The 10,807-nt window shown below is 41.5% G+C and overlaps 1 long non-coding RNA gene across 1 annotated transcript in view; it reads right to left on the bottom strand.

Moving 5' to 3' along the window:
• Positions 1 to 10,807, bottom strand: part of LOC121923324 — a 37,571-nt gene that overhangs the window by 21,872 nt on the left and 4,892 nt on the right. The gene's annotated exons all lie outside the window — the stretch shown is intronic.

Here is a 10,807-nt window from a genome sequence, read left to right as displayed (position 1 = left end):
AGCCCAAGGAATACCCAGTGCTGTGGGCTATATTTCACAGGGAGGAATTGGCAAAACCTTGCCTATGATAACCTTATGAAATTAAGGGGGTTACAGCTGACAGCTGATTTGAAGGCACAAACACACACAACATGCAATAATATGTATTGGTCAAACGGCAGCTTTTCAATTTGCAGATAGGAAAGTTCACTTTTTGAAATGCCTCCCTGTGTGTGTGTTTTTTACCCATTTCTTTTACTATGCTACCTGAATATCAGAAATGGTCTGCTGTGTTGGTTTTCTGGCTGAGTCCATTCAAACACCTGAGCATGCTATGCCATTCTGCTTCATCCAAAGACCAGACAGTCTCCAAGCACTGGATTCAGTGTGACTTCTAAACAGAGCTTGGAAAAGTTATTTTGGAGACAACAATTGTCAGAATCCACAACCAGCATGGCAATTTTCCATTTTGGAAAGTCGTTGATAAGAAAGTAACTTTTCTGATCTCTCTGGCTGAGTAACTCTATAAGGTTGTAAAGGCTGTCTGCACTTCCCACTAAGTTAATAAGGCTTCAAAGCACCTGGCTGTGACTGGATTCTGGCCCTGGTTCTCTTTTCTGGCTGTCTGAGCCCTACAGTTTCCATCGTCCACATGGTGGATTAACAAGAACAGATGAAGGCTCAATGCAGGCTCAAATTGCTGCCCCATTTATATTGTGGGAGTCAGGTTTATGGAAAGTCCCTAGCTGCAGTGCTAAGTGTTAGGCCTACAAAGCTTTAACTGTTTACATGGGGCCATTAATCAACTAAAGCTTTCATTAGAAATTTAAAAATAATCCCGTTAATCAGTAGGGCTGACAACAGCATGCAGGGACTCTTGAAAGAGCGGCCACCATCTATAACACCAACACCACCAATATTTTTATACTGTCCTTCAACAGAACTTCCAAAGTGGTTTACAAACCAAGTGAAAACAGGCCCCTCAGAAGATTCGATTCACAAGGGAGCAGGCAGCTTGTGAGGTAGCAAGATAAAAACAGAGAGCCAGTGGTTTCTGAGGTAACACGATAAAATAGGCCATCTACAAAGCCAGGCAGATTGAGATACAAGCAGGTGGTTTCTGGGCAACAAGATAAAATAGAGAGCCAGTGGTATCTGAGGTAACAAGCTGAAACAGGCCTCCTAGAATGTCATGCAGATTTATACAGGAAAAAGGACTAGTTTCTGAGGTAAACAGGGCCGTTCTTGCTATGCAATTATAGCACAATGATCCTATGCTTTAACTTTCATGGATGTATCGCGAGGGATCCTGGGTATGAAGAAGCAGTCTAGTGGTTCCCAAACTTTGGTCCTCCAGATGTTTTGGATCTCAGCAGCCACAATTCCTGACTGCTAGCCAAGCTGGCTAGGGCTTCTGGGCACTGAAGTCCAAAATATCTGGAGGACCATATTTGGGGATCACTGCATTAGAAACACTAAGTACCCACTTTAAATTGCAAATCTCAGGATTCTATAGAATGAAATTACAACAGTTCAAGTGAAATCACAGTGCTATAATTGTGTACTGTAAATGGGCCCTGGTCCTAAACTATAGCTCTTAGGCAAGGGCCCAGAGCTACCAGCAGGAAGAGAGTCAACAGCTGAATATGCTGTCTGAATTTAGAAGAGCATTAAAAATCTGTTCTGGCAGGTTTATCCAGATGATTTTTAAATTATGAATTTTAAATGTGGATTGTTTTATTATGTATACATCTGATATGTGTTTTAACTGATGTCTTTTTAATTGTTGTTCCTTGTCTGTTAATTTTGTTGTTCCCCACCTCAATCCACAGGGAGAGGTGGGTAAGAAATAAAGATGATGATGATGACGATGACGATTACGGCGGGAGGAAAAGTTTACCAACTGAGAGTGGACTGAGGAGAGGTAAATTGCTGGACTAAACTCAGTAACCACTGGTTGCCAGCTATATTCTTAGGTTTCTGAATCCTGAACAGATAACCCCTTGCTTCTTTCATTAGTCAGCCATGTACAGCCCCATCTCATGTGCTTTTCACCAAAAGTGAATCCCAGTGAATTCAACGGAAATTGCTCCCAAGTGAAAAAATCTAAACATGATTCTATGATTCTATGTAGAGTTGGGACTAAGTAAATTGTACTGGTGTGTGTATATGTTATTTCAATCCGGCCAAAATGTTATTAAAATCTTTGCTCTGGTTTAAATAGGCAGTCCAATCTATATTTGAGTTGTAGAATTCTAAATTCCAGTTACAGAACATGGATTAAAGGAGACCAAACCTGGATCTGGATGGTGGAGATTAAAAAAAATAATATCAGTGCCCAGACACAAACTCTCTAGTTAGCTGATTAACTCACAAGCAATTCCTGCCCCCATCAGTAAAACTGGGATCAGTCTGCACTTACAGAAGGATGAATTTGCAGATGAGACAGAGCTATATAAATGGTTAAGGCTACTGGTCTTCTGTATATGTCAACAGACATCCTGCTGTTATGCAGATCTTTTGGCAAATACATGCAGTCTTTCACCTCCTAAGTATGAGTACATTTCCCATTAAAATTTGTTGACCTGACATACACACACACACACACACACACACTCCTTTGATTGCAATGTTACACTTGCAAATTACCAAATACATAAAAATGTACAGAGCTTATTTGGGAGACTGAAGCTAATAAGGACAGGGAAAAGATGACTCCAAATCCCCAACAGAGAAAAAACTTCAGTGTGAATAATACCAGCATGTTGAGTTAATCTCCAGGATGTGGGATTACTATGGGATAAAGGGCATTTCCCCACCAACAGCTGCTCAAGTCTGTACATATTATTATTGGTACATGTAAATTGTTGTTCAAGCTGCAATAATTTCAACAGCACACGGCATCATGTCAACCATGGTCAATTGTAACTGCATCTGGTGAGGCAAGCTGGCCCTTACGAGCAATTGCCATTAATAGCCACATTCCTGAATAGGAGAGCTACAATTTCACACACAGAGAGGCAGAAACGAATGCACTGGTATATGGATGAGTGGGGGGGGGCAGGAAGGGAGTTGCTTTTCCACATGGTGTGTGTGTGTGTGTGTGTGTGTGTGTGTGTTGTGTGCCTTCAAATCATTTTTTACTTATGGTGACCATAAGGTGAACCTATCATAGCGTTTTCTTGGCAAGATCAATTCAGAGGAGGTTTGCCATTGCCTTCCCCTGAAACCAAGAGTGTGTGACTTGCCCATGGTATCAAGTGGGTTTCATGGCCGAGTTGGGAATCAAACCTTGATTTCCAGTTATAGTTTGACATTCAAACTATTAGGCCATGCCTGCTCTGCTAAGCCAAAGAACTGTAGACCAGATTCATGGTATGTGCAAATCCCCCACATCTTTAACTGGAAAAAACTTTTAGGGGGAAGCCTTTCAAATCACCACCACTGCCTTCTTGCCAGCCTACAAGAATGCCAATATTTGCAGTAGGTATCAATACTCATGCAAGAAAATCAATTTGGAAAATTTGGAGGATCAGCTGAAGCAAGCACTTGGCCAAAGACCAACATTCAAAAGCAACACTCAATTTATGTAGAAGTAGCTTCCCTGTAATTTTTATCAGGGATCTGACAGAAACCATTTTAAAAAGGGTGGCTGGAAAGAGAATCTCCAGCTCGTAGGTCTAATTGGACCCACAGAGGTCCAGATCAGGTACCTCTCATGTTCAGGTCTCTGCTACTCCCTAAAAAAACATCTTGCAAAATCCCAATCCTTTACCTCCCTTGTCCTCCTGGGTGACACACTACACACTCCCAGGGCTTCCACAAGTCCCTGGAATCAATTGTTGGCAGTGCAATGTATTTCCATCCTCCTCTCTGTGCCATGAAGGACCAGAAATGTGAAATAGGAGGCTCTTTTGGGGAAAAAGGGATGGGGCAGGTCAACACTCATTCCCATTGAAACAGAGGGTACAAAAGCTCCACCCAAAGCTTTGCTAGAGATCCTAGTCTGTCCCATGGACAGCTGAAGGTGGAACAATCTAGCCTGTCCTAACCCACCCCTATTACCAATCTCTGTTTAAGGAGAGATAGATGTGAGTAAAGCAGTTTTCTGTTTTCATTTAAAAAAATAAATAAATGAGGACTAAATGTTTGCTTGATTGATATATCCAACTTAAAACTCTTAGGAGTTTATCACACAGGCAAAATTGGAAGTTTAAAAGGGGTAAATTTCATGTTTATTGCACAAATCAAGCTTAATTGTCCGATTGGTTTTCACATGAAGTCACATGCAATCCACTATTAATCCAATAAGAAAGAGACATGATCCAGCATTTAGGCATTCACGGGAAAATATCGTGAATTCATTTTTGCTTCATTCACAAATTTGCTTTATTTGAGCAATTGCTATAGTGTGAAAGCCAGCTGTGGTTTATTCATGGGATAATCATCAATTTTGAGCTTGTTTTCAGATTTCCCATGGTTTGTTTATTGGGGTGAGCTTACCTCCAGTTTGCTTTGTGGTCAGACATGGCTGGTTGGCAAGAGGGTTGCAGCATTTAATGCTCTGGATTATCTATTTTTGGTATTGTTATGTTCCTTTATGCATGTAGCAGGAAATGCAGGGATGGGTTGGAGGTCATTGAAATAAATAGTTAAGATGAGGATGATGAGGATGAGTACAGTGAGCCCTTGGTATCCGCTGGAGTTTGGTTCCAGGCCACCACTGTGGATCTTGGTGATGCAATAATTACTCATGCATGCATGCACAAAAGCTGCTACAGTTTCCAAACTATTAGCAGGGTATTCACGCATCTGTGTGAAAACCAAAGGCATGTCTCTTTACCACATTGGTAATGCACTTTTAACACATTATTGTCAGCTATGTGTGAAAACCATTTGCGCACTTGTGCACTTTTGCACAATGCGGATGCTTTAATACTTTAATGAGATGGTGGCCCATATGGTCCACATGTGATAAACTCCTTAGATTAATTAAAAGGTGTTCCTCTCCACCCACAATTTATTATTTTTGCTATGAGAACATGAAAAACAGCAGATGCCAAACACCAAAGAGGTATCCCCATCCTTCCTACAGCACAAATACTTCTTCTAGAATGCTACTGTATAGCCACCTAAAAAACAAATAAAATTGTTTCAGTGAAAAGCTTATTACCTCTATGTTGGTACAGCCCTATGTTGTGCTTGTGCTTGTGTGTCCTATGCATTTCACATTGCTTTTTACGATAAGTCACTAACCCTCACAGCTTTTTGACTGTCTTTTGTGTAAATTGTTTACAAAACCAACCTGTGGCTTCTGTGCTCAATGGAAAAATGGATGCCCCTAGGTTATTTTTGGTGTAACCCTTCAGTGGGATGGAAGAAACCAAAGCTTTCCCTAGGTGAAATGGGCCCTGCCAGCGGGAGGTTTCTGCTCCAGCTGAGTGTATATGGGGGGATGGTCTTTCTCTCCCTGCTTGCTATAAATTAATTTCAACCTCATATAATTAAGGGCTTATATGTCTTGGGTGGAGATCTAATGAGAATGTTGCATCAGATTCTTGGACTTAGGTGTGTTCCCTACAATGCTTGTCAAGATGCTATTTTCAGTAGCAGGTTTTAATCCATTGTTCCATGCCTCTCACTGTCAAACAAGTTATTCATACATTAGTTGTCAGGGTGCCAAATTGGCATGAATGATATCTTTTACATTTATTTTTAGAGATGTGACAGTTAGAATGTGTCACAACCTGTTGGGGTTGTGATCACATCTGAACTGAATGTGTAATTAATCCTTTCCCTCACCTCCTCCTGCTCTGCGCTCCCCTTTTCCAGACACACTGACAAACAAAAGGGAGGTAGATTCCTGCAATCCCATTAGTTTAGCTTCCAGCTCCCTGGAGAGCTTCCAGCAGCTATGTAGCCTTATCCCCAGAATGATCCTGAAGCAGGACCACAACCTTCCACAAAGAACAAGGATGCGCAAAGTAGTGCCCTCCAGATATTTTTGAACCGCAACTCTCAGCTTTCCTCACTTTTGACTGTGCTTGCTGTGGCTGATTGATACTGATTGTTTCATTGGTTGATTTTATAGTCTGCCTTTCTCCCAAGGCAGCTTATGGGAGATACAGTCCAACATCTGGAGGGCCAAACGTAGCTTACCCTTGTCTTAGGGATCTGTGCCCATGCCCCATGGATTTAAGTGGAAGTTGTGCAAGAAGAGAATCATAAGTCTTGTGCAACCATTTCAGTAGCTTTGCAGAAGAGAACTTGTTTTTTATTTTTAATCTTCACACCGATTCATGCTATCATATTTGGAGTAACAATATGAATGTGTGTGTGTGTGTGTGTGTGTGTAAAAATATCATTCTTTAGCCCACTCTTCAGGTGCAAAGGTTTTCAAAAGACCTCACATATCTGCCTAATCTAGTGATAGTTCAGGACAGTCCCCTTTAATTTCAGCTGGGGAGCTGAGCACATGTTCAAATCCCCCTTGTTGAAATTAAGGCAGCATAAAAGTACTACTAATTGTGACTGCCTAGGCCCCAGCAAGTTTTCCATAGCCCATTGGACTTTCATTCTGAGGGTGGAACTTCAAATCCTTACAGTCTGGTTTATTTTTGATTTGTTTTTTGGAGGAAGGGGTGAAAAACCAATAGGGCTGATTGAGCAAGAAACATCTCCTCACTCGTGTTCTCCTTGAGTAGCTGCCACTTAAACCTTGCCCAGCCACCACGGCTCTATTTTTATATAGTTTAGCTGAAACCATTCCAAAGCATCCAGGCAGTTGAAGACAGGGACAGCCCTACCATTACACACAGGGAGGCCAGCTCAGGCAACAGATTTAGGATCCCTTCATGAAAGACAGCAAATTGTTAGCTATTTGATATGTTGTTCTTGTATTTTGACAGCCATGGAACAGAGAGAGGGGCTTTGGGGATATTCTGCCTCCTGCACTAAAATATATTTTGCAGGGCCCTGAGTACCTCGACTAGAATGGGTGATGTGGCACTATTTCTGTTCCTCTTGAGGCACAAAAAAGCCATCATGGCCTAGCTTTTGTTAAACACATAGGGAAGGTATCTATTCATATAGTTATGAAATATGAATGGTACAGATTCCCCAGGGAAGTGCTGCTAAGCTCTGCATTACTACAAACCTCACTTCTGGAAGGACCCCCTCATGGACCCTGGAAGAAAGGGGGCACAGGTCCCCACAAGTCGAGGCTAGGAGGGATTAAGTTGCCACCAGTCTAGTAGATGGACAGGTAATGATTTAATGTAATGTCATAATGATAAGTAATAAATAGCCATCACACCAATTTGCCATCAAGAGAATTTTACGTTTCTAAAATGTTGCATTACATCCCACCCTCTTTTCTGGGCTGACACTTGTTAGTCCAAATTGGCTAGTAGGGCCAACAGAGGTGATACAATAATGATCACACCAAGTCTCTGTTAAAATGATCTCTTCCTTGTAGTGTATTCTGTTTGCCTTTTCTATTGCTGTTTTGGGTCCAAAACACACTGCAGAAATAATCCAGTTTGAGATCCTTTTAACTGCCCTGGCACAATGCTAGGGAATTCTGGTGCTGCAATAAACTATAATTCCCAGAATTCCCTAGCACTGAGCCAGGGCAGTTAAAGCAGTCTCAAACTCAATTATTTGTGCAGTGTGTTTTGGACCCAGCTCAGGGGTCGTTCCCACTTACCTATAAAGCAGGTCATGATCCGAATTTAGGGTGCATCGTTCCCACTGAAGCTCGAATTTAATCTCCATTACCCCTCATTCGTTCCCACAGCATCTCGAATTAGAATCAAATTAAATTGTTTAAACCGGATTATCAGCCTATAATTCTGTTTTAAAAAATAGTAGTTTATAACGTGAGTTATTTTTGAAAGTGGGGTACGATTCGCTGTATCCGAATGGGAATGAAAGGGTGCCTGATTCAGGAACCTGGAGATGGGAGGAGCAACGCTCAAGGGGCTGGCCTGGGGGTGTCACCCTCTTTGGTCTCTTTCTGCATTGCCAGCACCATTTTCTTCAATTCGCATAGCCTTTCCCCCAGTGGATTGCAACCTCCCCGTGTGAGGAGAGCCATTGAACACCATTTTAAACTATTATTTTTCTTTTTTTACCTCTGCCTGAGCGCCTGAGCAGCAGATGGGCTTTGCAGTACATGCCTGCTTGATCGCCCCCCAGACAGCCCAGAGAGCAATGGGGGAGGCAAAGCGATTTTTAGGAAAGAAGGCTCATTCCAGAGGAACTATGGGATGGGCATTGCAGGACATCCCTGCTTGAATGCCCTCCAAACAGCCCAAGGAGCAATGGGGGAGGAAAATATTCTCTCCCCATTAACGAAGCCCGCTGCCTTCTCCTCCTTGATCCGATTTGCCAAGCCTCCTTCTAGTCTTGGGAGACACAACAGAGGAGCCTTAGATGCAGTCAATTTTCATTGGCTGCCCCCCCCCCAAAAAAAACCCAAGACTTGTGACGTCTGAAGCCTACACACTTGATTGACACCTTGTGGATACAAATGGGAACGGGGAGCAAGTTAATCTGCTTTAAAATAAAGCGATTTAAAATAAATGGGAAGGAAAACAAGGTTTAAATGAATCGAGGTAATTTGCTCCTTTTGGTAATGGAAATGGTGGGAAAAGGTCGAATTATTAACGGAACATAATCAAAATCAGAATCGCTCCAATATAATCCATTTTATCTGTCAAGTGGGAACGCCCCCTCAGTCATTTTGACTCTGGTTGGCAGCAGGTCTCTCGTTTCAATTATACTTTCCTGTCACCTGCTACAACCTGATCCTTCTTCAAGAGCCAAGGATGAATCTGGGACCTTTTGCATGCCAAGCTTGTGTACTACTTCCAAACTCTGTGCCCTCTTCCCCCCTTTTGAATAGGCTCCAGTGACTTATTTTTTACTTGAAATGTTCCAGGACCATTCAGGAGCGCCTTACTTGAAATGATGCCAGTGGAGAACTTTCTCACAAATGAGGACCAGTTTCTCATAACAACAGGTTTATAATTTCTTTAATTCTTGTTAGTTACATTTATACCCCATCATCTGCTGGATCTCTAAAAATCATGTCAAGAGTAAAAGATAATCATATATCTTCCCACCATCTCAACCAGACAGTTGTGATTAATCCTCTGCTTCTGCTGCTCAGTTTCAGCTGCTTTTAAAATGCCCCACTTCTCCTCCGACTTTCCCCCATTGTCTCCAGCTTATTTCAGCTGCTGCCAGTTGAGTGCAAAGTGCAGACGTTTGCACTCTGTTAATTCAGCAGGAGGAGAGAGGGTCCAATCTTGCCCTTTTCAGCAGGTTCAGGCAAAAACAAAGTGCCATAGCCTCTCCTAGCCTGCGTATTATTCCTCATTAATTACTTTTGCCATCTTGACCACAGTTTTCCCAGTTTTCATCTACAAAATGTTGGGGGATATGCAGCAAGAATGGACCTGATGAGTGTACAGTAACTGTAAAAATTAAACTTGGCATACATGTTAATTACTTGAGGACAGCAGGATCAAGGAATATCTTACATGTGCAAATAAGTCACCACAGATCAAGTAGCATTTATTTATTTATTTATTTCACTTACATCCTGCCTTTCTCCCAAATTGGAATTCAAGGCAGCCTTGTTGTTGTGTGCCTTCAAGTCATTTCTGACTTACGGCAACCCTAAGGCAAACCTATCATGAGGTTTTCTTGGCAAGATTTGTTCAGAAGAGGTTTGCCATTGCATTTCCCTCAGGCTGAGAGCATGTGATCGGCCCAAGGTTGTCCAATGGGTTTTATTGCTGAGCTGGGAATCATACCCTGGTGTCCAAAGTCCAACACTCAAATCACTACACTACCATTCTCCCAAAATGGGATCCGAGGCAGCTTACAATATTAAAAAAAAAAAAAAAACCTTTTAAAACATTGATAACAAAAGTTAAAAGAGAATTAAATATCAGTATTATTAAAAACATGGTTAAAATAGTTAAAATACTTAAAACATTTTAACAACATTAAAAGATGTAAAAAATCTAAAACTACAGCATACCATATTACACAGAGAGAGACAATAGGACTACCTGCTATAGAGAAAACAGCTAAAAACAGTGGGGCTGAATAAATACAAGCGGTACAGTCCTAAGATTAAAAACCTAGTTTTACTCATTGTTGTGCTAGCTTTGCTAATTAACACTCTAGCTTTGTGAATTAATATTTGATATAGAAGAGGCAACCATTGTTTCAGTTCAGGCCAAACCAGTGTAATAAAAGTTCATACTCGCATCTCTCTGCAAACTACAGTCAGCCCTCCATATCCATGGTTTGAAAATATTTTTTTAAAATAAAACTTCCAAAAGGCAAACCTTGATTTTACAATTGTATCTAAAGGATACCATTTTACTATGCCATTGTATTTAATGGGACCTGAGCATCCATGGATTTTGGTATCTGCGGGGTGGGAGTCCTGGAACAAAACCTCAATAGATACCAAGGGCCCACTATATCTCTCTGTGATAACTTTTGATATGTTTATAAGTCCTATGATTCCTCTGGAGCCTGTGGGCAGAAGTTGGGCCTACAAATAAAAATAAATGAATGCATCCACTGGTCATTTGAAGGCCTTTTCATTTTTCAAAGCTAGGAAATCAAAATGCAGATTGTTAGTTATTTTGCATTTCATCAGCTTAACCACTTGTTTTAATTATGTTTTTAGTCTGATTTGAGCAGTGGCAGGGACGTAGCCAGGATTTTTGGAAGGGGGGGTCCAGACTAAGTGTCACCATTATATTGGGGCTTGGGTGTGGTGGCGCAGCAGCATGCACCA

Source organism: Sceloporus undulatus, chromosome 2, assembly GCF_019175285.1.
Source record: "Sceloporus undulatus isolate JIND9_A2432 ecotype Alabama chromosome 2, SceUnd_v1.1, whole genome shotgun sequence".
Classification (NCBI taxonomy): domain Eukaryota; kingdom Metazoa; phylum Chordata; class Lepidosauria; order Squamata; family Phrynosomatidae; genus Sceloporus; species Sceloporus undulatus.
The sequence above is the reverse complement of the archived record's forward strand: the minus strand, read 5'-3'. Positions and strand labels throughout refer to the sequence as shown.